This window comes from Ochotona curzoniae, unplaced genomic scaffold (assembly GCF_017591425.1).
Source record: "Ochotona curzoniae isolate NIBS_2020 unplaced genomic scaffold, NIBS_Ocur_1.0 contig_1071, whole genome shotgun sequence".
Lineage (NCBI taxonomy): Eukaryota > Metazoa > Chordata > Mammalia > Lagomorpha > Ochotonidae > Ochotona > Ochotona curzoniae.
The window spans coordinates 14517948-14544730 of record NW_024464939.1 but is presented as its reverse complement, the minus strand read 5'-3'; the positions used below and the strand labels follow the sequence as shown (position 1 = coordinate 14544730).

The window sequence follows — 26783 nt, the reverse complement described above, 5'->3', positions numbered from 1 at the left end:
CCTCGTGAATGAAGGTGACAGCATAGGGAAAGTACTCATCAGCTTGCCTGGCCTGTTGAGAACACCCAACTGGTGTTGTTGATTCCAAGGAACTAGCCAGGTTCTCAACAATCAACTATGAGAACAATGGCTCAAAGCCTCACTGACATTGTTTCTTCAAAGAAGGACCCAATCCTGCTGCTCTAACTCTCTCTCCCAACTCATAGTATATACATACAGTTTTTATTTTCATGCAATACATTTCTTCTTTGTAATTGTCACAATAAGGGGAGGATAAGGGCTATGCAGAGAGAGGCTACATACAGAGATGTATGTGACCAAGCCCAGAGGACAAAGTGTCATAAACCAGGCACAGGGGAATAAATACTGCCTGGATCTGCTTATACTAGCTCTCTAAAGTACTCAGGCTCTTAGAAACCAAGTAGAACAGTAGTTGCCATGCAAGGGAGAGGGATAGGAATTTGTTATTCAATTAGTATATTCAATTATAGAAAATCAAAACATTCTAAAGATTTACTATACACCACTATGTTTATAATTAACACTACTGTACTGTACAATTAAACATTATTGAGATTAAATATGTTAGCTGTTTTACCACAGTAATAAAAATCAGAAAAAAGAAAGAAGGAAGGAAGGGAGAGAGTGGAGGAAGGGAAGGAAAACTGAGAGGGAGTGAGGAAGAGATGGGAAGGAAGAAGTGAGGGAGGTAGGGGATGGAAAGAAGGAAGGAAGGAAGGGAGGGAGGGAAGGAGGAAGGAAGGAAGGAAGGAAGGAAGGAAGGAAGGAAGGAAGGAAGGAAGGAAGGAAGGAAGGGATGGAGGGAGGGAGGGAGGAAGGGAGGAAGGAAGGAGGGAAGGAAGGAAGGAAGGGAGGAAGGGAGGAAGGAAGGAAGGGAGGAAGGAAGGAAGGGAGGAAGGGAGGAAGGGAGGAAGGGAGGAAGGAAGGAGGGAAGGAAAGAAAAGGAAAATAAAAGCAGTAAGGCAAGTAGGTGGAAAAGTACATTCCATATACTATTAGTTTTCAGTGAATCCCTAAAAAAAGAGACCCAAAAGATACTTTTCAAAACTTACGTTAGAGTTAAAAGTTATCTGACACAAGAGCCAGATTCTCCCTCTGTCAGCTGCTGTCTGTTAGAGAAAGTTTATGCCCTGAAGCAGTTGGGGCATACAAATAATTCTGAAGTGTGACTTCCAAGAACAGGCTTTCTACACAACACTGGTATTAAGCATTGAAACTCCAAAGCTGTAATACACAAGGATAATCAAACCAATGGAAATGATGTTTAAGGGGATTGTGACTCCAACGATTTCAAAGCGATGCTATCTAATTGTTTGACACATTCATCTTTTTCTCAGTAGTCATTTATCAGATTAACTGGAAGCATATAAATTGGTGTGTGGGATTCGAAAAAAAATAGTCTATGGTTCTCCTAAATATAAATAATGATGCTCCAGATTGTCATAAAAATTTTTTAAAGGGACAGCAGAGAATGACAGTCAAAATAATGTGAAGGGCATAGCAGAATGATTACAAGTTGTGCCATGCATTCTATAATTTCTGATAATTCACACATAAGACTTCCTGCAAGAAAAAGTCTATAAACACATTTGCTCACCACTGCAGCTCTGACTTTAGTAAGAGGTTTGGCACTGGCCTGTACTGTGGCAGGGAAACAGCTAGCTACATCCTTGAGATGAAGACCATGACGGTTGAACACACATAAAAAGGAGTAGGTGTCATGAGAGTGACAGGTCTTAAGTAACAAATTTTCACCCAGTTGTAAAAGGTTTATTTAGTTATTCTTGGATAAGAATATGTATTTTTAAAAGACAAAAATTTTAACCATCTTGGCATGCAGATTTACTGTAAATTTTTTAAAAATTTTAAACTATTGGACCTTTTAGTTTTAATGCATTTTTCAACATGGTTTGACTTTTTCTGCTGGATATTAGTCAAGATATTTAGAAAAACTAAAAATATACAACCTGAAAGATTTTAACCTAAAATTTGTTAAGCAGAATCCTTGCAAATGTATCACCATAGCTGATAGATTTTGCAATAGATATGTACATTCAGTATCTATCAAACACTTAATCAAAGATGATTCCTCAAGGCAATTTGCAAACTACGGTTTCATCTAGATATATGTCAGTGTAAATCAGGACCCTTCAGTTCACCATTTTTCTAAACAAGTATGCCATAATCTTCACTAGCTCTGTTTCTGTGAGGCCATCAAAACTCTTTCACACTGCACTGTCTCTTTAGAACACAGTCTCAGATTCAAACTCTTAAGCGGGTACTGAACTCGCCACAGAGCAAGTCTATCTTCCTGGTCAGTCCCTATTGTCTGTCAAGTGCAGGCATGGTTCACTCTAACAAATTATTGATAATAATAAGCCCACCATGCTTAAAAGCCATCCTTTAATTATCCCAGTTGATTGAAAAACACCTTTTCTGTTACCTTAGAAACATGCAATAGGAATGGTCACTCCATTTAATGTATATACATATGTATTTTGCACGCAATTACCCACTGAATTAGCCAGAATGGACTTGAGTGAACTGAATGAAAATCTAGATTCAAATGGCATTAAATGTTTTTTTTTTCAATTTGCCACTGTTAATATTTAATTTGTTTTGATCTAAACTTGCTCATGTCATCCAAGTGGGAGTATCAACTAGTATTCATTAATAAAAGTTTATTTGGACACTAAAAATACCTATTAAAAGGAAAATAAAATAAACGCATAAAATACTTAATTTTCAATCTTCAAACTTAAAATGGTATATGAAAACCAGAAAAAATCTGCTATGTCTTTCCCTCTTCTAGAATTATACTTTATAGTTTTGCATTTATTGAATGCATTCATAGGTTCCCTTAGGATGTGAAATGTATGGAAATATATGTGCATTACTAAAGAAAGAACTAAATTTATTCTTTCCCCACATCATGCTCTTCTTTGCAGTAGAGGTTTTTAATTCAATACAGAGCTAGAATGAGATGGAGCCAATTTCCTGGTCTATATGTGTGACAAATGCTGAAAGTGGCACAAGATTAACAAATTAGTTGGAGTATAGATCTTAAAAGATTTTTTCTGTGTCTCTAAATCAAAATTCATACTTTATTTGAAATAAAGCTTCTTTGGAATTCAGTAAAGAATAAGAATGTTTTATTTCTCTGCATTTAAGATGAAAAGATTCAAGTATGATAACATGCTAACACTTTTTTAAAAAGCAAATTTTTATTTGTAGGAAAGCTTATAACGGTTGTATATTTGGAATACAGAATCATTGCTTTCTTTTCTTTAGTTATGCTTTATATCTTTGATTAACAACCCCAGTATGTGGTCTGCTGAACTGAAACATAACTTTTTTTTAAAAAAAAAAAAAAAAGCTATTTCTTTAATAGGAGTGTGAAATGAATAGTAGAGCTAAAATGTATTTAATTCTACATTTTTGTGGGTAAATATATGCTTAAAAGGTACAATCTTAGATAAGGTACTTTCTTTTCTAGCACAATGTTTTAATTCTCTTTAAGTAAAAATTACCAGATTTAGCGATTTAACCTAACCTCAGAATCAGGTTGGGTATAATCCAGATATTTAACATCAAACAATTAAAACACCTCTGACAATAAAAACATATAACAATTATGGAATTGTTTACATTGGGAGAGAATTGCAGTGTTTTACTAGTTACATTTGCATCCATGTCAATCTCTTCTTTTTTAAAACAAAATTTTAAATTTCAAAAATTTTTTGAAAGAATCAACTTGCGAAAGAAATTTATAAAAGATATTCTGAAATACGTGTTTTAGAATTGGCTCACTCATTCAGGTGTAGTGCCTTTTCATGGTCCACCTGATATGCTTGGGCTTAAATGATGTCAAAATAACAACATTTTAAAGAAAGCACAATATGACTTGCTGTAGCCAAACATGAGAATATGCTTAAAATTCAAGAAGAGCCCTATGCAGGTAGCACCTCTCCGTCACCCAACCTCCCTTCAAATAACTGTTCATGTTGACAGACTGTGTCATAATACATCAACAGAAAGATCAGCACTGAAGAACAAAATTTCATCACCTGACAGCAAGAGGAAAACTGATTTTCAGTATTAAATTAGTAAAAATATACCATTACCTCACTTTCAGTAAGGCTACTATCTTTAAAAAGTAGGTGTCTGCTATAATCGCAAAGATATACAAACACAATTAGGTCTGTTTATCTCCTTACTATCACACTTTAACTGACAACCCATTTTCATTTTCTGCTATCTGTTATTTTACTTCTTTACATCTTAGAAGCAACTTGAAAAACTTTTCAAAAATCACCTCTTAATGAGCCACGTTATATTCTGCAAGTAAAACGGTCCCTGCCAAGTGTTTTGAAGATAATGTCTTCCATATTCATCTCCTCTATGCTATCAGTAGCAATGTACTGACCACTAAAGGGAAAGGAGTGTTTAAGCTTCTGATAAAATTAGGTTTATTGTTTTCATATAACACCTAATTCCATGTTTGGGTTTCAGCAGAAATTTAACAATGTCCAGAATAAATAACGTCTTTTGCAGCCCAGGGCATCATCTGCCATTTATGCTTTAATTTTGCCCCTGTTTGAACACCCTGCAACATATGCACTTCTCTTTTGTCTATTATCCCAGAGTTGTGCTATTCCCAAATATTGACATCATCTACTTTTATCAGCATTAACTGCTCTGCAGCTTCCCCGGCTCATGCTCAGCTCTATTTCTTCCTATTGATTATCTTCTTCACTCCAGCAGGTAGCTAGCCAGCGAGGCTGTCCTGAGAAATAGCTTCCAATGACTTTATACGCACAATTTACACGGAATTGTTTAAAGAAGATATTAGCCTCAATACAAATCAGTGAACCTCATTTAGTCAATACTGCACAATTCCGCTGTTGGCACCCTGTCACGTGTTAGTCTTTACAGTCAGCTGCCATCCTCAATCTGTACATTAGCTATAGTATTTAGTTTCATATTAAAATGAAGCAGTGGGCTTTTTTTTTTCACTTTTGCTTTTTCTTTTTGAAATCTTTTCAATATACGTTTTACATCACCTCCCTGAGCCATGTGATAGTAATATATTTTGAAATATAAAAACCTGAGATTAAATGTTTGATTTTTGACAGTGTTCTTAAATATAATAAATTCAAAAGGAAATACTGTTAAGTTAAAATGGAGTGTTTTTCATTAAGTCCAATCAAATGGTAGACAACAAAGGATCTTTTATTTGAGAATATGAAGTGAAAATGAAAACCAGAAAACCTTTACTAAGAAAAGGTCCAGCTAAGTTTTGTTGGAAGGAGGTCTCCAGCTTGAACTTGAGTGTTTCTTTTGCTAAAAGTGAATTAAGCTAAGATATGTTATGAAGGAATATTTTACAAAGAAGCAAAACTTAATGCTTTTTGGAGATGAAAATAAGGTCTAAGAACACTTGACTTTGAAAATAACTCTAAAGAGAGATCACATATGAAAAAAATTGCCACAGCATCTGATCTTTTCTTATAATCATAACAGGGAAATGTTTGGAGTAAAATAATGCTGGTCCCTTCTTTCTTTCCAATGGCAATGCTGTAAAACGCTAGAAGGAGTGCTTATATTTCAGAATTGCCCCTCCTTAAGCTACTGGTTTGTGATGGTTTGTGAGATGATATCCAAATGCTGAAAACAGGAAAATTCAAATGAAAATCTAAATGTGAAATGTAATATAATAAAATAACTAAGCAACATAATACCATGCTGAATGTTTGCACAAATATTGCAAAATAAACTGCAATACATTAAAATTCTTTAGTGGTTGTGTAATGCATTAGAAAAGGTTTACATATAAAAGCCTTCGATATCAGCAAAAGGATCTTTATATCATATTAGGCTAAATTCTTCTTTAAAGCATCCTAAAGCTCTTTGAATGTATTCACAAAAGTTGTCATTAAATTGTCTTGCATATTTTCCTGTAAAGTAAAAATAGGTAAAAACAAAGCAAATTGGTCAAAATAGTCTGTTAGAAAGTGTACCTTCCTCTGTTGGTAGCTGAGTAACAGGCAAATTTAGAGAATTGTGAATGGCAGAGAAAAAAAATAATTTCAGTTTTGGAGATTTTTAAAGGCTGAAACATTCTTGTCCTAAATACAAAGCAACAAAATGAGCATTTTAGATAAGAAATGATGGTAATTAATGTCAACATCTTCAGAATCAATACAGGATCTCAATTAAAATAGAATCACCTAACAAATTATTATTCTCTTATTCTCTTATTCTCTTGCAGCATCACTAGTTCAGAGCTGGAGCCCGTAGCCCAGGTGGAGAAGACATGCTAAAAGATGGTCAGTCCATCCTAGCCATACATCTTCTCACACGGTTATTGCAAACTGACATTCCTATAACAGCCTTCTCTTTTCCTCTCCTTTCTTTTCTTTCTTTCTTTCTTTTTTTAATCATAAAGATTCAACGAAGAGCAATTCAGGTATCAAGGGAAAATCTTATTCCAGGAGACAGAGAAATGCTAAGGCTGCATCAACAGGCTGCATAAATGCAAGTATGAACGCCAAAGGTAATTGCAGTATTTGCGTGTGATAGTTTTTAACCCTTTCAAAAAAGTCAATAATGTTAAGTATGATATTGCTTAGCTGTAAGCTTACATGTGTGTCCCTGTTTTTACATATGCATTATAGGTAAATGCACAAGTATAAATTTCAGTCCAACCTAAAATGCACATTTAGACTTCTATCAGTTCAAAACAGTCTTTGTGTTTATATGTTAAGTGTAAATCTTTCCACTAAATTATGAACATCATGCTATTTCATTTACCATACGATTATTTTCATATTAAATAAAAGCTATGCTTTGTATATCAATTCAAACACAAGAACATTCTCTAGGCACAAACAATAAATACAATTAAGATAAGATTTCTAAACTGACATCAATGTAATAAGCATTTCAGATATTTCAAGATAATCTTTTCTCTCGCAAAAAATGCAAAATTGGCAGTAACGCTTTACGTATGAGTGCATGTTGTCATCAAATTACGTCAAAACATGAAATTCTCAAATAATGATGTTCCAAAAAAAACTTTTGAAAGAAACTGCTTTTTAAAGTGTTTAATTAAATGTCAAAACATACTGGAAAATTATATGTTGTATTTCAGTGTAGGAAGACACATACAGCAAAGAGAATGACTTTAAATTTGTAATTATTCTAAATATTGCAGATGTTTATATGTATAATCAATAACAAAGATTAATATTAAAGACCTAGAGTAACCAACCACCTACAATACCACAATGATGCCAAAAAGCATGCACAAAATTTCATTGCATTACTTTTGGTATCAGAAAAATCTATACTGAGTATACAAGTTTCAAATAAATCTTTTTTAGATAATTATTCTGAAAAGTATACCCTCATCTTAAAAAATCTTTCCACTAAAGTAATACCTTAAAATAATACTTAACTGTATGGACATCCTTTTTAAAAGTGTAAATTTAAAGCACCCAAACTTAACATAAACACAAAGACACAAAACATTTTTTCAGGAGATATTATGGTTTTATTATTAAATTATAAATGAGCACAGTAAGATGCTTATTATATTACCAATATGTGATTACCTGGCTTTCAAAATATGTAAATATTTTAATTAATCTTCATTTCACATACTTAACAATATACGTATTGTCATTATTTTTATGACAAAGCATAAACATTTTGAAATGTCAACTAGCCCATATAGTTCTCCAAATTCTAAGATAATTTCATTTTACTAAAAATATACAATCCAAATAGGTAATTTAAATTCATTCCATAACTTGTTACTTCATCTCCTTGTGTTTATACAAAACATAAGCAAAATAAAACACTAAGAATATGTATAATCAGTTTCTTATAAACAGAACATCTTTATGTATCCATTACCATAAAATAGAGATATACAACACTCGCCTATATTATTAAAGCACTTTCAGAATGTAGAATAAGAAAGAAAAGTGTGTGTGGGTATGTGGTTGCATATGTTTATGTGTACTACTAAGAAAGAACCCTGGACACAAAAATTAAGACTTAAAAACAAAATTACTCAACACTGATTCACTTGTAATTAATTCAGACCCTTTAAATTAATGCCTTTTACGTATATCTACTTGTTGGTTTTCCAAGTTTGTTATTTCTCACTAGTATAGAGCTGAAAATAAAATAATATAGGTTACCTGTCAAAAATCTGCATAACTATCTACTAAGGAATATCTTAGTAACATTTAATACCATGTATGAAACAGTTTTAACCCCAGTAATGCCAAAGTTTCAACATTCAAATGATCACCTTATAATCAGATACATGACTACTTAAATTCTTAAAACTTTGAGTTTAAAAATACATATTTCTGTACAAAAAGAACCCTATTTCTACTACAAAGGTACCCAAAGTTACTATGAAGTTGACAAAAGCAATAGATAAAGGGTGTCCACATCTCTCAACTATCCACATTCACTTCCAAATTTATAGATTATTAGCAAGTTTAAAACTATCTCCTTGTTTATTCTTTCCTTACTAATGGTAAACTGGTGATTCAATGGAATCAAAGAAAGTTATGGAGAGGGGGAGGGGAGATAGGAAAAGGAATATCTTTTACTGGGCTCCACAAAGGGTTGAGGGCCTAATTATTTTTAAGTGTAATCCAACCAACCTCTTCTCATGCTTAGCTGCACTGAGTGACACTATTTGTGATGCTCAGTGTGCTGAAACTGAGCAGGTTGCTGTCAGTTTAAAAATGACTATAATAAAAGTGACCATGAAGATGGATCTTGTGATTTTGCGTTTCTAATCAGTCATCTGTGAAGAACACTTTTGCTTTGATTCAGCAGACTGGTGACAGCCATGATTGATAGTGCACGAGGATGAAAAAAGGTTATTAACTGTCTTCCTATTAAGCTCAATGTATTACCCCTCTAGGTGCACCTCATACTTTAAGTTAAAGTACTTACGCAGGTAAGGTCAAGAATGAACTCTTCGGAGAAAGGTGCTCATCCTTCTTAAAACAAGCAAGGCATCCTTGCATCATTTTTATTTTCCTTTTTAATGTAGCATTTAAACTACCTTTAACTTTTCTATCTTATTCATTAGCTTAAAAAAAAAAAGGAGAAATTTTCTCCTTCCCACAACACACCTCCTGAGAGCACTAGAGGTGGAGAAAGGAGCTTTAAATGTAAAGATTTGAATATAGAGCTAACCAGCAACACGTGTGCAGTGTGCACTTGAACCTATATTTAAATATTCATTGGAAAATTCATCAGGATATTTATTAAAAGGTAGAATAAAATTGAATTCCAATCATTCATCAGTGGCAACCTTATGACATGAGGATGAAAATTTTAAATAACAGCATCTGAAGAAATGGCAAAGCATCTACCAAAATGCCTAGACATTGGCTTTGGCTTAAATGTACTAACTCCATTGCTTTTAACTCTTTTTTTCAAGTTAGAAATATTTCATAGAGATGAACACCTTAGTAACAATATCTGTGCATAGGCATGATTTCTATCCTACATACACATACATCAACAGCACTATGATTTCTAAGGCATTTAAAATTTTCCAGGAACTGAGATCATACCACTAAACAAAAGAATAGAATTTTAAATGTTGCCAAACTCCTTGAGTTCCTTTATTCATGTGAAAACCAAATTGTACTGAAATAGTTTAATACTTCATTTAACTTCTCCCTAACATGTTCAATGTACAAGCTTGATTTTAGAAGAAACAGATTAAACATATGCATTTTAATTTAAAGGTACAGATGACGTGTCTGTATACATTTCCCACTGTAAATGTTCAGCACATGTCGAAAGGAATGCGAGTCAGCCAAAGATTCTAAGGATATCAATAACTTGGCATTGAAAGAACCACTTAAACTATTACCAAATTTCAACTCTGTGTGTTTGGCAGCTCTTCCCTGAGCAACACTTCACAATGCACAGAATAAGAAAATGCTACCAGACTGCTATTAGAATTCCAAAGCAAGAAGAACCATGTCATGTGCAAAAGTTGTCTCTACGACATCATGGCCCATTGCTCCAGAGTCAGGTACAACACTCAATGTGATCTGTAATAAATCACACTTTGAGAATATACTGTTTCAATGTTCAGATGCAAAAATGAAATGCAGAGAAAGTAAAATGAAGTTCAAGACTTTGTTGAATTTTACTTTAGAGCCTCAGAAAATTGACTCCCCATCATGTTTTGATTAATATTGTAATTTCTATTTAAGAAGCCTTTCCAGTTCTCTAGGTTTTTTGGGGGGGGGGTTGCTAAAAATATTTCAAATGCTGTCACTGAAAGTCTCTTTGCAAAAGATTAGATCAGTAGAGCAATGTGTTAATGAATTGTGTTTATGTGGAGTGGACTTAGGTGTAGATCTTGGAATTCATACAGGATTCCTTCAACAAGATGTATAACTTACATTATTAAAAGAAGTTCTTCCTATGTACCGAAATTTAGAAATCAACTATGAGATAAATGATGGAGAGGAACATATATTCTTTTTGATATATGTAGCAATAAGAATGATAACATTCTTATTTGTGCACAAATATTTGCCAAATGTTTCATAATGAAATTGTGTTGTGAAGAAATAAGAGGTTGTGTGTTTCTCAAAATAACTGATGTAAAGTCAGAAAAGAACAATGCAATTTCCACCTATCGTACGGTAACTAACACAGTCCTCTGTTAGTGAAATTGCCATCTTTTCCCAACTCCCTTAAATAAAATCAAGAAACCGGAAGACCAGGTAGGCCGGAAAGGAACTTACACATTATTCTATGCTCCTCTGCATCTTCCCGTTAGGGAACAAGATCTAGAACACGTGATAACAGATCTTACGGACAAACAAGGTAAGGCCAGCTTTAGGCAAAGTTTAGGTAATTTCTGAGGCATTCAGTTTGTTTTGCTAAGCTTGTAAGCCAGGCTTAGCAATGCAACATTTTCCTCCATTCTTTGGGAACTCTGGAGCAGACTGCTGTATCCATACTCTTTAAGTTAATGTTAGAACCAAGCCAAATAAACCCCGCATCTTTATGCAAACCCCTTAACACTTGGTTCTGAGACTCCTGGGGCTTGGTTTCACCCGCAGCTGGCGCACAAGGCATCTTTAGTCTACAGTTTCTAGGACCTGGATCGCTTCTCATTTACAAGTCTCTTCTGCAGCTTTTCCAAATCTATAATCATCTCCCTTCTCCACTTCTTCCTTCTCCGGAGTCTAAAAAGGCATCTACGGTTCAGGTATGGACTTTCCTGGGTGGTGCAAAAGAGTGTAGCCCACAACGTGGAGGCCGGCAGCTGCTGTCCACTCCCAATCTGTGTACCTGAGCACAGTGGCCACTCTGGCTCTTCCGCCCGGCCCACTCCTGCCTGCAGGGTTGCTGCGGTCACGCCAGCCGGTGATTTGATAGGCTTGTCGGGTTGCCATGGTGTTGACTTCTTGCCTCTGAGGAGCTGCCCAATGACTGGAGGTCTGGGATTAAAGCGGGAAGAGGCAGCGGCCACAGCGAATTTCAGCGGCAGCTGCAGTAGCTAGAAACAAGAGGAAGAGATCTTTAGGCTGCGCTCCCCTGTTGCAGCTGAGGCTGCCAGACAGGGAAGCAGGAGAGGGCGCAGACAGTAAAAGTGGGGACCAGTGAGAGCCAGCAGATGCGAGGCGGGTGGCGGCAGGATGGGGTGTCTGAGTCCCGCTCGGGGATAACTCTTAGGCAGTCCGCACGCGCTGAGAGGAAAAGGCTTGCAGAATTCGTTATTGTCCACACCAGACGTGAACGGGGTGGGCGGTAGCACTGGGAGTAGAGGTGTTACGAGGGCCCCAAGGAGTTGACACACTTGACCCCGAACCCTACCGTTCATTTGGACAGTGAAGTACCCTGCCCAAGAAAAAAAAAAAAAAAAAAAGGCGCTATGCGGAGATGCTGGACCAGGGCAAGCAACTTGCTCCGAGAAAAGTGAAATTAGACGGCACCCTAGTAAAAAGGAACGAGTTGCTGGGCCGGCAGCCGGCTAGGCAGACGTGGGGTGGGGCAACCAGCGAGTGCAGTGCGCAACCCAGACGGAAACTGTAAACTGGGAAACGAAAGGGAAAGAGTCCGCTTCTGTTATAAATTAGTAGGTAGGTGAAGGTTACGCAAAGAAGAAAAGGGAAAGTAGAGCTGTTAAAAGAATAGAATAAAGCCCCTGGGAGTTCAATTCAAAAATCTTTCCCCCGCCCCCCTTCACTCCCCAGGCCAAGCGGAGTAACAGGAGGAGGCAAAGAGCGCATTCTGGTGTGATGAGAACTCTCTGGAATGTCTGGGGGAGAGGACGCAAGTGCGAGGGAAGGAAGACCCCGGTGCTAAATAACTGGCAGGAGAGAGAAATGGGGGGAGGGGCTGGGCGACGGAAACTGTGCCGGGAGATTCACCAAAGGGACTCGCACCTTCAGAAGAGGGCGATTCCAGTAGACGTGAAAGAATCTACAAGTTCAGGCTCTTGACTTAAGGAAAGGGGGAAATGGCACGAGTCAGTAAGCAAAAGGAGAGGAAAAAGGTGCTGTGTAGAGGCTGAGGCAGGGCGTGGGAAGGCCATCCCAGACTACTAGATGGAGCGGGAGTCCCGGAGCCGAGGCGAGGGCGCAGGGCGCGGACAGCGAGCCCAGGCGCCCGCGCACACGTGCCACGGACCGGCGCAGCGCAGGGCCGGTCGGCAAGCAGGGCGCCAGGTGCCGCGCATCCCGCGCCCGGGCTCGGGGAAACGCCGGGACTTCGGTGGCAATGACAGGAGCGGCTGCAACAGCCTGCTGGAGGCACAGTTCCCAAACGCACGCCTCACTAACTACTTTACAGCCACTTCCATTGATTTTCTTTAACAAATAAACATAATACCCGTTACAGCGACACTTCCTCTTGCCGCAGCCAGCAAGCCTTAAGCCCTGATTGCTGCATTTCTCTGGACAGCACTTTTCATGTGCCCAAATAAATCGTTTTCCTGTACTTCAGGTTTGGGGAGGTGAGTCTTCCCACACACACACACCCTCTTCCATCATCTGAGAATCACCTAGTACGGCTTCAGGAAGACAGGTCCGGACATAACTTTGTAAACCTGGTAGTGTTCCACCACTTTACTTATTTACATATTAATTTTTGCTAATAAGAAATAACTCAATTTGGGAGAAAAACCGCCATCAAACAAAATCGACTCGTTTGCATCTGCAGGGGGAATAACAGTCCAGCAGGCACACCTAAGCTACTCCCCTGGAGATGTCCCTAAAATAAATATCCTTTTGGAAATAAAGAAAGTATTTATTTTGAAGTAGCCCCCCTTCCAACGCCGTTTGTGCTCGCGGTTCTTCCATACATGTCAAAGGGTTGTTGAATTATTCATTATTGTAATTACTATCATCATTGTCATTACCCCTTTCCATGTGGAAATAATTTTATTATCGTAATTTGATATCTGAAGAATTTCCTGTTAGTCGTTTGATAATCATTTTTTTCTGCTGAAAAGAAAAGTTTTGTTTATAAATGAGATAGAGAAAATGTTTAAAATGCTTTGATGTTTGCTATAGATTTCCGTTTATCTAATCGATCGGAATGCCAATAAAATCGATTAAAGGTTTAGTGTTTTACAAACAACCATTTTGTGCTTTTTGATTTTACGTTCAGAATGATCTTAATAAAGCCAACGCGTCCCTTTAACACTCTCCCTTTTAAAAATCTAAGCGTCCATCGTTTTCCTCTTAATATTTAGAAGTTGCCACTTGAAGTTATCCTAATAGGGAAATAAACAAAAAATATAAGCAATGGCTGAAATGGTTTAAATTTCATTCTCTTGTTGCTCAAGGTATTTAAATAAGGCCCTTTAAAAATCTTGGTGAATTATATGCGATCACCCAGTGATTGCGGAATATTAAATTAAACTTAGATAAATCCGCATTGAAGGAGGCAGCACCCAATCCTGAATTTATTTCCCATTTTCTCTAAGAGCATCACTGCGCTCCTCTCTTTGCAATGACAATGTGCCAAATCTGGGCATTTTGAAAACATTTTCCATATGCTTTAACAGGGGACTGATAGACAAAGGAGATCATCCTTCTGCTCTGAGGTATATTTTCTTTAACATTTTCCTTTTAGACTTGCACAAATAACTATTTTAAAGTAAAAGTTTGAGAATAATTTCATGCATTTTATTAGCTTCTGCATATTTTTTCTACCTTGTAATGTATTTGTGGTGGGTGTGGGATTTTGGTTATTATGTAAGATAACAGTATCATTTCTGTACCTTGGCAGACAACAGTTTGTTTTAAAATCTTTGATTCATTCGGTTTCTGCTAGATGCCTTCTGCAATTAAAGATGGATTTGATTATACATTTTGTAACTTAGATCAGATGGGCTGTTCGTCCGCTGTAGGATGTACTGGTGCTTTTGTGTGGAGCATTTAGCAACAGTACAAGCAGAGGTGGTGGCTTTTCTTCAATTGCAAATATCTGCACGTTTGTCTGAGAAATGTGGATGTTTGGGTGGATGCGATGTCCTGCTTTAAAATAATTTTATCTGGTGGCTTTTTGGTGTGTTGTCTAGATAGCATTTCATTAACTAGGGAAAGATGCTTTTAGATGATAAAACATTACAACTTTGCCTGCTGTTCAGGGAGATCAGAGTCCGTCTCTCTCCTCCCTCTGTCCTCTAACTGGTCTCTCTGCTCCCATCTGGATCATCCCCTGGAAATCTTCCCCAGACAGAATGTAAAATTTTCATTGGCTACTCTTGTTGGAAATGTCTCCGTGTGTGTTTGAGCAGGGTGTGCTTATTATGATCTCGGGTTTTGGTTTTGTGTTTGTGGGTGTTTGCAGGAGTTGTGGGGTAGGGATGGTGACAAGGGGGTCCTTATTAATTTGCATAAGAGCTGCGCCAGGGTTTGTGAAGTTAGTGAACTGCCATTGTTTCCCCGAGAGTCCTGCCTGATTTTGTTTATAAACACTGGGCTGGTAGCCTCGAGGGAGAAGAGGTCACAGCCCTGGCTGAGCTCTGACCCCGGAAAGGCCAGAGGGCGTCTGACTTTTCTCTTTCTAATTTCCCCCTTTCCCTTTCCTTTTCCCTTAATTCTTCCTTCCCCAGACACTGTTCCTACTACCTTCTCCTTCCTTTCTTTACCTGTGCCTAATTTTACAGTGGCAATCACTTTCCCACCCCCAATTAAAAACAGAAAAAAAAAAAAAAAGATTAGCCCAGATACAGGGAGCAAATGCTGCAGCAAATTAACTCTTAGATTAAAATTTTAAAAAAAAAAATTAAGAAGAGAGATAAATAGACAAGAATGTGGAGGATTGGAAAGCAGGAGGGGGACATTTTGACCATTAAATAAAAGACCCTGGAGGTGATAAGGGCAAGCGTAGAGGAGGGAGGAAATCAGAGAAGGACTGAACTGCCTACGGAGACTATGGGCACACACAATCAGACTCAAATGCTTTCTTTTCGGCATTTCATCTCCTTCAGCTCACTCGCACCATCAAAGAGAGTGTCCAGTCCCAATGTTAGGTCAGATTTTAAATATGGTTAATCCTCAAGAAAACAGTGTTTCTTCATGGGTAATAAGACGCCCCCTCCCTCCCCAACACACACACACACACAGGCGCACACACAAACAGGCGCACACACACACACAGGCGCACACACACCATTTCTGGAATTTGTTCACTGTAACTACAAGGCATGTGTGCACCTTCGCAAGCAAGCCCTGCACCTTCCCCATTCTGTCACCCTCGCATCTCCCTCTTTCATCCAGACCCCCCTTCCACGCAGATTACCCCCCCATCCTGTCAAACACACACACACACACACACACAGCACGCAGCATCAAGCTTCAATGTGTTTTGGAAAAAGCAGTTGCTGAGTTAAACAAAAAAATGTTAGTTAACACACTGCCTTTGTTAAATAGCCCCCGGGTGGAGAAGACCCAACAAAAAGAGGGAAGGAGGAGGGACGCCAAGGATCTGAAAGTGTCTGTGGTGACATAAAGGGTTTCTAACGCTGAAATCTTGTAATGCCTCGTTTCAAACTGAGCTCATCTATAGACCCCGGAAGAGCGGTCAAAAGACAGGGAGCCTTTTTCCCTTGAGCGGGGCATTGGTCTGGAGCTGGCGGGACGGGGGCGAGAGGGAGGTGGGGTATTTATTAGTGATTCGGGGAGGGCAGGGCGGAGAAGGGACGCACACACAACCAAAGACTCACTACAGCGGCTGAAAGCCCAGAATGTCCTCAGTGTAGATTCGGGAAATAAAAGGCGCTGAGCAAGGGAAGGGGGGCTCTAGTGGGGTGGGGGAGAAGAAGTCAAGAAGTGGAAATTACTTTTTTGTCTCAATGTTAATTACTTCTTGCCTCCAACAACTCAACACGCAAGCCACCTGGTATCGCTCATTGGCTCTGCCCCAACTCGGTGCTCAGCTTCAGGGTCCCCGGGGCTCTGCCTTGCACCGGCTCGGCCCCCGGTAGCCCCGGAGAGCATGGGCGAGGGGCTGGGGCAAAGTTCCTGGTGAGGCAGGGAAACCTCTGCTTGTTTCACTTTGCAATTAAAAAAAAAAGTAGCCAGCGTTTCGCGAGGGCGGTAGCGGCGGCGGGTTCGCGCATAGTTTAGGGACAGCGGGTAGGGGGCGGGGGAAGGGACAGGGGGTCAAAGGTGGACGGCGAGGGGTCCGCAGACAGCCTGGGAGCCGCAGCTGGGGCTCCTGGCGCTCCGGGCCGCGGCGGAGGGGCGCAGCCGGGTCGAGAGGCGCGGATCCCGCCCGCGCCCGGAGCAGCCGGCGGCCCAGGCTCTCGGGCTCGCCCGCCTCGCCGCGCCCCTGCCCGCGGCGCCGCGCTCCGCGCCTCCGGGCCCACCCCGCGCAGACCTGCGGCCGCTTCTCCCCCGACAGGCATGCTGGCGCTGAGGCCAAGCCCTGGAGGAAACCCTTGACTCCGCTCTCGTCCCTCTCTGCCCCTTCCCCTCAACCCATTAACCCCCCGACCCTCACCCCCAGCCTCTGTTCTTAGGAAAGAGGTGAAAGAAGACAGGAAAGATGATTAAAAACAAAACACACGCATACGCACGTTAGGAGGCGAACATTCTCCAGAAAAAAGCAGGGATTACAAAAGTGGGTGCCCCTTGCACAATTCCCCTTTCCTTTTGTTTTCTTAAAATTCTATAGCCGCTACACACACACACACACACACACACACACACACACACACAGTTTTCCAAGATGGTAGTGGGCTAGCATAAGGAAGAAATAGTCACCAATTTTTTTAAACGACTTGACGTTTGCTGTTTTGACATTGACATTAATGTTATTGATGATGTTTCAGGGAGAAAAAAGCAAAGAAATAAAGAAAACGAAATCATCATCATTTCCCTGTTTTCCCCTGCCAGAAATGGACCCCTTTCTTCACCTGAGCCTGAAACAGACTTATTGTTCTCAGGTGTTTCCTTCATCATACGCATTTACCCGTCTGAAATCGCAGGAAATGGTTTTTCCATCAGAGGGCTTGTACATGGAGCCCTCTCCCCCGCAAAGGGCTTGATCTTGGCTGATTTGAACCTGAACGTCTCCCTGCCTTAATTTCCCCTCAGTCTCTTTAAAAGCCCCCAGCCCTGTGCACACAGCTCAAAGCAAATAGGTCTCCTCTTCTCTCCTGCCACCCCCCCAAAAAAAACAAACAGAAGTTTATTCTTTGGGGTAGTTTTTGGTAGACAGTAATGCTACATAAACACCTTTGCCACTTGCAAGTAACAGGGAATTTCAGTTTTACCCCTGTGTGTCTATGTGTTTCTTCAGGCACATGGATAACCCCACTGAGATGCAATCAGATACTGCCAGCAAATTGGGGGGTGCTTGTGGCTTTGGGAAGGTGGGGCTGTAAACAAATAACTTTAAAAAATCTTAAGCAGAAGCCTGCCTTTCACTTTGAGCAGAACTAATCACAGAAGTTGCACATGGCCTGGGATCTTGAATGGAGAGGTGTATCATTTTCTTGCTGTTACTGTTGAGTAGCCTTGGTCTCTGAAACACACTACATGCTCCAGATTCCTAAGGTGGTGACTGGCTTTTTCACTCTTTAGAAGGACCATATCCAGGCTTTATTCTCCGCCTCAAACCTCTGAACTTTCCTGGTAACCTTAGCCAGCTGTGGAAGGCGAGCGGCTCCCCTGACCTGGGCCTAGGTCTGCTCCTAGGAGGACTGCGCTTTTAACCTTCCAGGTGTTGGGCTTTTATTTCCATCTGCCACAGGCCCAGGCTTTGGGGGGGAATGTTCCCTGATAATGCGGGGTTGTAGGCCGGAAAGGCACGTGTTTGCAGCCTCTGCAGTTCCCAGCACTCCTGAAGATAAACCTTTCTGTGGCTGTTTGGTGGATTGGGCGCTTAAGGCCTAAGACAAGATTTTGAGGCAGATCCTGGTGATCCAGAACTTCAAAGGCCTGTCAACTCAAAAGCAACTTATACCTCACCTGTCCAGGAAGCCAGACATGGCAAGTATTCCATGGGTTTAAATCGCTTGATTTGTTGCTCTCACTTTCTCCCCGGAATTTCTATTTTTGAAATATTACGCTGACGGTGCCTATTTGGGACCTCTGGTGTATTAGCGTGGCAAGATGCTATCTGAATATTGGAGTACATACATCTGCAGGTATATATTCCACATTCGGTAGAGAGTATTTAAAAGTACATCTATTCCTAATTTCAGTTAATTATCTTTTAATGAAAGTGTCACTCGCATTCACATTTGTAATATTGGAAAGAGATAATTAGATTTTCAAATGAGAGATCATCTACCTTAAATTTTGCACCAGAAAAATACTGAGTATATTTCATTCTAATGAGATCTGTAGTGGGGTTTTAAAATCCATCCTGATGTGCTTCAAGAAAGATAACAGTCTTGAAAGATGAAAGTGATCTTTTTTTCTCCCTAAGTCTTGCTAAAACTATTACATTGAACTTACACAGTTCTGATAAAACATGGAAGAATATTACATAAAGATAAGAAATGGACCCCCACTATCACCCTGGCAAACAACTACTTACTCTCATTTGGAAGTTTACTTTTCCCAAACCAAGCGCCTCCACCTCCCTGGCGCTCGGTTGCCTTGCTCTGGCTGGCTAGGCGAGTTGAAGAATGCCTGCGGAGGCACCAAGCCTCCCTCGCAGGAGCAAGCCTGGGTTGAGCGCTGTTAGCACACAGTCAGGCACCCTTGATTTACATACATCTGCATATTCACTTGAGCCCCTGCGTTTTGCCATTAAAAGTGCCTTCCCGGGCCTTCTAGAACAAGCGAGGCGGAGACAAGTTACCTTAACTCATATTTCCGTGGAAAGCTTCCTAGTAAACAAATCTCTGAGGGAGCAGTAATTACTGTACTACATTAAAAAAAAAAAAAAAAAAGGACCTCAGATGGATAAAGGACATTGCTTTGGTGGCAGTTTTTTTTTTTTTCTTCCTTCTTTGGTGTGTGTGAGTGTGTGTGTGTGCGTGCGTGTGTGTGTGTCTAATGAAGTTTGGGAGTCGCGCGCAGGGGCGCGTGGGGTGCGAGCCCCGGAGTCCCCGCTGCCTGTGCTCCCCGCAGTCGCCGCGTCCCGGGCTCCGGCCGCAGCGCTGTGAGCCTCGGAAGCTGCGAGGCTCTCGGGCCGCTCTGAGTCCCGGCTGCGCGTCATTTGCAGTCTGGGGAATGTTGATCACCTCACTAATTACACCTCTCTCTCCCCCCTCCCTCTCCCTCTCCCTCGCTCTCCTCTCTCATTCCCAGAGTGCATATCGGGAATAGACACACAAAGACATGCGCACTCAACTTAATCAGCCATTTTTTTAAACAGGGCTAAAACGATAATAATTAGCAGAATAAAGACATATCGGATTTTCATTTCCTTTCCTCCTTTTCCCAACCCCTTCACAACCAAACAGCGAGACCGCGGTCGGCACATGCTTTAACTCCTCCTGGACCCCCGAGGACCGCTCCATGCCCCCCACTTTCTGCTCCAGCGTTTTTATTTTCACCCAATAAAGTTCGAGGATTATTTTTTTATTTTTTTTTATTTTTTAATGAACCCTCTCGTTTTACTTGGATGTGATCAGCTGTAAGTAAAATAAAAGCAAAACAAAAAAGAGGCGAAGATCGAGTAGGAACTGCAGGGGAAATGGAAAGTAAGTTTTTTCTTTAACTTTTATTGAGTAGTTTGTGTTAAATTTAGGTCGAGTATCGATTATCTTTCCAGCCTGATCTTGCACAATCTTTGATATTTCGCTCCCTCTCGCCCTCTCCCTCTCCGCCTCTCCCTCTCTGCCCCTCGCTCGCTCGCGCTCGCTCGCGCACATCCCCTCATCCCGACCATCTCTTCCGCTCTGCCCCCCTTTTCTATCTCTTTCCCCCTTTTTTTGGCTCAGGGTTTGCTCCGCCGAGGGAGGGAGGGGGCACCAAGGGATCTGATTTTTCCACTTTCTTTTGGAGCTGCGTTTTTTCGAATTCAACTTTTGGATCAAGTGTATGTGTGTGTGTGTGGGGGGGGGGATCGTCCACGTTTGACCGAACGTTTTTCCTATCCCTTTTCCCCCCCGCCGTTCTTTTCGGGGCTTCTGCCTTGCTTCTCCGCGAACCGGGGGGCATTTTCGCGGCAGGGAAAGCTGTCAGCTCCGCGACGCCGCCACCACGGCCGGGGAGTGTGGGGGTCCCTACTGGCCCCGCGTCCCCGCACCCGGGTCGGGATGGCTGTACTCTTGGCATCAGCCTTCCAAAGTTTGGACGTTGGGTGTCGGCTGGGTGTGTGTGTGTGTGTGTGTGTGTGTGTGTGTGTGTGTGTGTGTGTTGGGGGGGGTACTTGGAGCTCCTCTCTCGGCATCTCTCCCTTCTCCACCTCCCTCTCCCCACCACCTTCCCCTGCCTTGGTTTTCTTCCTCGCCACCCCTCCTTTCCCCTTCTCAAGTTCCCCCAAGGGCGCCTGGCGCGCGGGGCTGGCGGAGGCCGGGGGCGCGTGCGGGCGCGCGGGGCTCCCCTGGCTGAGCCGCGGCTGCAGGTAGACGCCCGGCTGCCGGGGCGGGTGGCGGCGGACGGAAGGCAGGTCCGTTAGGAGGCGGGATCGCCCGACCTCGGGGCCGGAGACCCGGGAGGCGGCGGCGGCAGCTCGCTAGGGGCGCGTTCGCCGCCGGGCGTGCGTTAGACAAGAGGACAGGCGCCCGCGGCTGGGGATCAAGAATCCTTTTCCTTTCTTTTTTGGCAAAGGGCAAGGGGTGTGAATGCGTCTGTGTGTCTGATGCGTCTGTGTGTGTATTGAGGGGCTGTGGCCGGCTGTGAGAACTGATTCATTCCTCGCCCCCCACCACCCCACCCGAAAGGGTTCCTTGTCTACAAATGAACTTCACCTCCCTTGCTTCTCCTGGCATCCAGCGCGCCTTCCGGCCGGCAGTCGCTAAGGACCGAGCGGCTGGAATGCGCCGGCTCTCGCCTCCCTGCTACTTCGAACCGCCCCCGAACCCCCGGCTCCCTTCTGTTCTTGTCTACTGGTAAAAGGGGAGCAAAAGGGGAATAAAATTTCTCCTGGAATTGTATAAAGTTTCTGTGCCAATGTCCAACTTACAGAAGGTCCCTCACCTTGCCGCCCCCTCCCCCATAGGGTGAACTGGTTTGTATTTCTTTTGTTACCTGCGATCCGGGCTGGGGGTTCCGTTCGGCCGCTTGGGCTGGGGTCCGGCCCGGAGACGAGGCTCCGGCAGGCGCCTTTGGCCGCGGCTCCTCACTTCCGCGCGGTTCTGGTGAGGTTTTAGCTACCGTTCGGTGAGACACCCTCCTTGTAGGTACCAAAGGTTCAGATCGCAAACACTTTACCCCCCCCCCAACCCCGACCCCTACACACACATACATACACACACACACTCACACTCAACACACACGGACACACATTCTCCCTGCTTGCCCCCCCCCACCTCCGGCCCCCACCTTGCCTTTCCCCTCCCCCTTCCCCCCCAAAAAACACACACACAACAACCCCCCCACCCCCCCCCCCCCAGCGAAACAAAAACCCAAAGACAAGTTCACTGGCTGAAGATGGTGGCTTGACACTGACTCAGACAGAGGCAGGTTCACCAGGAAATCTGGCCGTCCCCATTTCTGACAGTTGCATTTCCTCTCCTTGAGTCCTTCCTCCCCCCCCCCTTTTTATTAACTCTATTCCATGTTTAATCAAGGATCATGTAGATGGCAAAAGAGACAGAGAGAGAGAGGAGAGAGAGAGAGAGGAAGAGAGAGGGAGAAGAGAGAGAGACAAGAGACAGAAGGAGGTTTTTTTTTTTTTATTGTGTTCTCCTGGATTTTCAGTGGCTTGATCCCTATAAACGTGGAGTGGTTAAAGCTCATATGTAGTATTATATTTTTAGTTGGGTGGATGGATGGAAGAGTGAGGGAGAGGCTGTGGCTGCCGCTGCCTTTTCGGGTGTTGCTTAGATTAAGGCTGAGACTTGGCTGCGATTGGGACGCGACAGTGACAAGGGCATCGATCGCTTCCATTGAGAGCAATGCAAAAACACAGCCCGGGTATGTAACACTCTCGGTGCCATCAACACTTGTTTTACTTTGTATTTACTGGCAAAACTGACGGAGCAAGCTCAGACTTTCTTTCTTTTTTCCTCTTTCCTCTTTTCTAACTGAAGAATAAAAACAATTGTCTGTAGAAATTGTTGGAAAGGATGGTTTAAATAATAAAAAAAAGGATCTATGCGGGATTATTTCACTACCTTGTGACTGAATGTATTTTAAGGGTTTTCTTCTCCACTAAGGGGCATGTTAAAGAGAATGAAGGTTTTCTTTCTGTTTTTTTTTTTTTTCCTTTTCTTTTCTTTCCTTCTTCTTAAAAAAAAAAAAATCCTTAAGGGAATATTTGATAGTTTTCAAGGTTTGCGGTTTCAATCAGCAGGAAGGCACACAAAAATAAAAGATGGCTAGACAGCTGTTTTAACCTTTTGCACCTGGCTTCAGTGTGGGGATCATAAGGTTTATACAGTTATTTTTTAATGGTTTTAATATTTATGGTATAAACTGGAGAGAGCATCACTGTGTATTTATTCAATAGCTGGTTGCTTTTGGATTAGGAAAAAGTAAACTCGTATTAAAGTGTTTTCATTTTTATGGCAATGAAGATAGAGTCAGTGAAATATGGGGGAAATACCATAAATCAGAAAAGTGAAATGTACCCAAGGAACAAAGAAAGGTCAGGTAAACCAGCTGTTCAAGTCAATGCAATAGGACTAACTGTAGGGTTAGACAGGGAGAGTGAACTCTGGGTCTAAGAAGTAAAAGTTGGCACTTCAAGTTAAAAATGAGGCAGACACATTTAGCTCTATTGTAGTCTTCTGCAGTTTTTAGCAAATGAGCCCCAATGTGTTCATTAATTTTGAGCTAGTTGGGTAATTTTAAAAGATTCTGCAGCAAGAAAACATCAAGGAGCCTGAGAAAATCGCTGTTTAATATTGCAGAATTTACTGCTTCCATTCTGACCATGAGCCTAAATTTACACAATGAAATTTGATTATCTCTAATAACAATATTAGATCCTGCACTGGATGGATGAGAACTGAGGTGGTTTTGTTGATTGCAAGGGTTTAATGTTGCATTTCAGAATCTGATGTGGTTTGGCCTCCCTTCCATTAACTGGAAAACCCCTGAGGTTTTACAATTATTTCTTAAAGATAATACATTTAAGATTGCATTGGTAGGCTGAAGAAAAGTCATAAAGGCAAGAAGGGAAGCCCTTAATAACTCTTGAGATTCAGACATGTTCAGCAGTTAGATTGGCTCTGACTTCACCAAGGGTCGACAATGTGTCATTTCCACGAAGCCAAATTGCCCTCTGCCTATATGATATTAATGTGCAAATCAATATTTCAGGGATTAAATTTCCCTTCTTCATTTTTTATGGTTTCTACCTCAATAAGTCTCAAGTCTATTAGAAGAGGCCAGATGATTTAAAATCTTTCACTGCAGAATGGCTTGTCGTGTTCTTGTTTCACAGACCATTTTAGGATTTTCGTTATGAAGACTAAAGGCATCCTAAGAAGTTGTGAGGCAGGGTTAGAGCCAGGCTCAATAGTGTAAAGCCCTTGTTCAATTAACAGCTGAGAGGCATTGAAAATGTAATATATAAGGGTATGTAATATGTAAATAGATATACATTCTGCTGCCTTAAAATATGATGTTAATCAGCTATTGATTTACTTCAAAATCAATCGAAGCTCCTTTCTTATTGGTGATCTGTTCAGCATTCTTGAGGACTGTGTTGATTTTCTTAAAAATACCCATGAATCAGGTTGGTGTGAAGGCATTGCGAGAAGGGGAGACGATTTTCATTTAGCAGTGTCTTGCTAGGACGTATTTTTAGGAAACATTGTTTGTGAGAGTAATAAGCAAGTGCTGTCATTTGCATACATTGTTGTCACAGCTATCATTGTGTTTTTGTGGCTGAATGACTTGGCTGATATCTGTTAAATGAGGCAGGCCTTCTGCAATTCCTTCTACATTTTGTTTCCAGCACGTAGTAGGGTCTATGTCTCTTATTGCCTTGTCTGACAAACACAGGGATGCAAGAAAATGCATGATTTGATGGGAAATAACACAAAACAAAAATTTGGTGTGGGGGGGTCAAAAATAAAAGATTGTGACTTTATCACATCATCTTGGGAAGGCCCTACTGCCTATCATTCGGTGGTGTTTTATAGTCTCAAACCATCTGGACCAAATTCTGCACAGCTGCACGAATTTCATATGTGATAGAACATTTTTTCCATTCAGTGTGAAATGTTCCTTCCTAAAAAACGTACACCAGACTCGCTTAATTTAGTCTGTTAAAAGAAATGCACATGAAAAAGGACAAAAGGCTCTTTAATCTCTGCAAGCTGTTTGTTTTTCTTCAAGATTCCTGTCTGTTTGGGTTTGAAAAGTCATGTTTATAAAGGAGATGATTCTGAGGTGTGACATTAAAATAATATATGATTTTTGGACTGGTGGCCACGCTCCTGCTTAATTTGCAGAACTACTTTTTATGCCTGTCAAAACACAGAGTTAATCTATCCTTATTTACAAGTAATCTCAATAAAATTAATCTTAACTATGCTTTATTCAGTGGCTTAAAATATCTAATTATATTCAATTAACTGCTGTCATAGTAATTAACATTGCTTAATTGCCTCTGCATATATTTATGTAAAGCTCATTAGGTGCTGTTGACTCCTTTTCCCTCTTCTACTTGCTATTTTTGTTGTTGTCAAACCATTCTCATCTCCCAAGGTTCAACAATGTCAATGAGAACAAGTTCTTTCTGAACATCTTGAAATGAATGTTACTGCTTTGCTTTGAGAAGATAGTTGTTCTGAGTCTTTAAATCTGTACCCCTTCCCCGGCTTCTTTAGCCCTGATCTCTAACACACTCACAAAACATTTTCTGCCATTGTTGCTAGAAATATGAGAAGCCAGGTTAAGCTTTGTGTTTATAAATGAGGAGCTTTTCTGTGTCTGCCTAGGGATTGTACCCACAGTTTTGTCCCCCCACCCCCATTCCTAGACCATCCTAAGGGTTAAAAACTTGGCCAAGGTTCAAACTGTGAGGCACCCAGGGAAAGTGCATGTGAATATGTACAAGTTTCATGTAATTAGTGCTTAATTATATTAACATATGCAAATTGTCAACTTAGGAGCTTGTTGAGCTGGCAAAGATCAGCTAGGCACAATTGCTGCATTGTTCTGAAACAATAATGGATTTCAAGTTGGATTGTGGAAACACATAACTAGCTATCTAATTTAACTCATACTATGGTGAAATTTCATTAGTCTCCATGGTGACTGGTTTAATTGTGCTGACTAATGTTCTGGGCTGCAGAATGTCCTAAAAGAAAGCGTTGTTTGCCTAATCCACCTTATAATGACACTTGTTTGTACATGTTTCCCTTGTGTGGGAATTTGCATATGCAAATAAATAGTTTCTCTGCCCCATTTGTCATGGCTGTTCATTATCCATGAAGAGGACATTGTTACTAGGCTGTTACTGAGTCTCCCAAGACGGGATAGTGTCAACCAGTCCAGCTACATTCTTTCATAATTTGTTTCTGATTAATAGACCAGAGTGAGTCTCGTTCTCTTTGGGAATCTGTAAAGGGAAGGTCAGTTCTGTCACAGAAAAGAGTTTCAGCAGTAACTGAAGGACTTTTTCTTCTATTATTCTCTCTTTTCCACCCATTGGTTAACATAATCATATTTAAAATAATGTATTCTTGTTCTAAGAAAGCCTCTACTAATAATCTGTGGTTTCCTAAAGCAAAAAAGATAGGAAAAGAAAGGAGATTCTGTTATTGGAATATTAATCCTGTTTTTGACAGAAAGGTAAACTGATATAATTGCTTTTCAGTTGGAGGAATGGGGGTTTATACAAGTGTGAAAGCATCGGAAAAGGATTAGCATTTTTTTGCATAATGAAAAGCTCTGTTGAATAGGGTCTTGAATGGCTGGCTGAATGACTAAGATGAAAGGAAAATGAAAATGCTGGCTTCTCTTTCTTTATGCCTATGCTCCGCTCTATCTAAAGTTATGTTTGTCCAAGACTTGAGAAAACAAGCAGGGGCTCAGATTTCAGCAACTTTACAACACGCCCTGAGTTTTCATCATCACAGGGAAGCAATATGTGTGACAATAGTGCAGGGAGACAATGATCAACAGAGGTTTGTATGCAGAAGAGTTTTCAGA

General features: G+C 41.1%; 1 protein-coding gene across 1 annotated transcript in view; it reads left to right on the top strand.

The window, feature by feature from the left end:
• The first annotated feature begins 19834 nt into the window (after positions 1 to 19834).
• ZFHX4 (zinc finger homeobox 4) overlaps positions 19835 to 26783 on the top strand; it is a 198983-nt gene continuing 192034 nt past the window's right edge. Inside the window, exon 1 of the mRNA XM_040995516.1 lies at positions 19835 to 20209. The gene's annotated coding sequence lies outside the window, so the exon portion shown is untranslated. The remainder of the gene's footprint in view (positions 20210 to 26783) is intronic.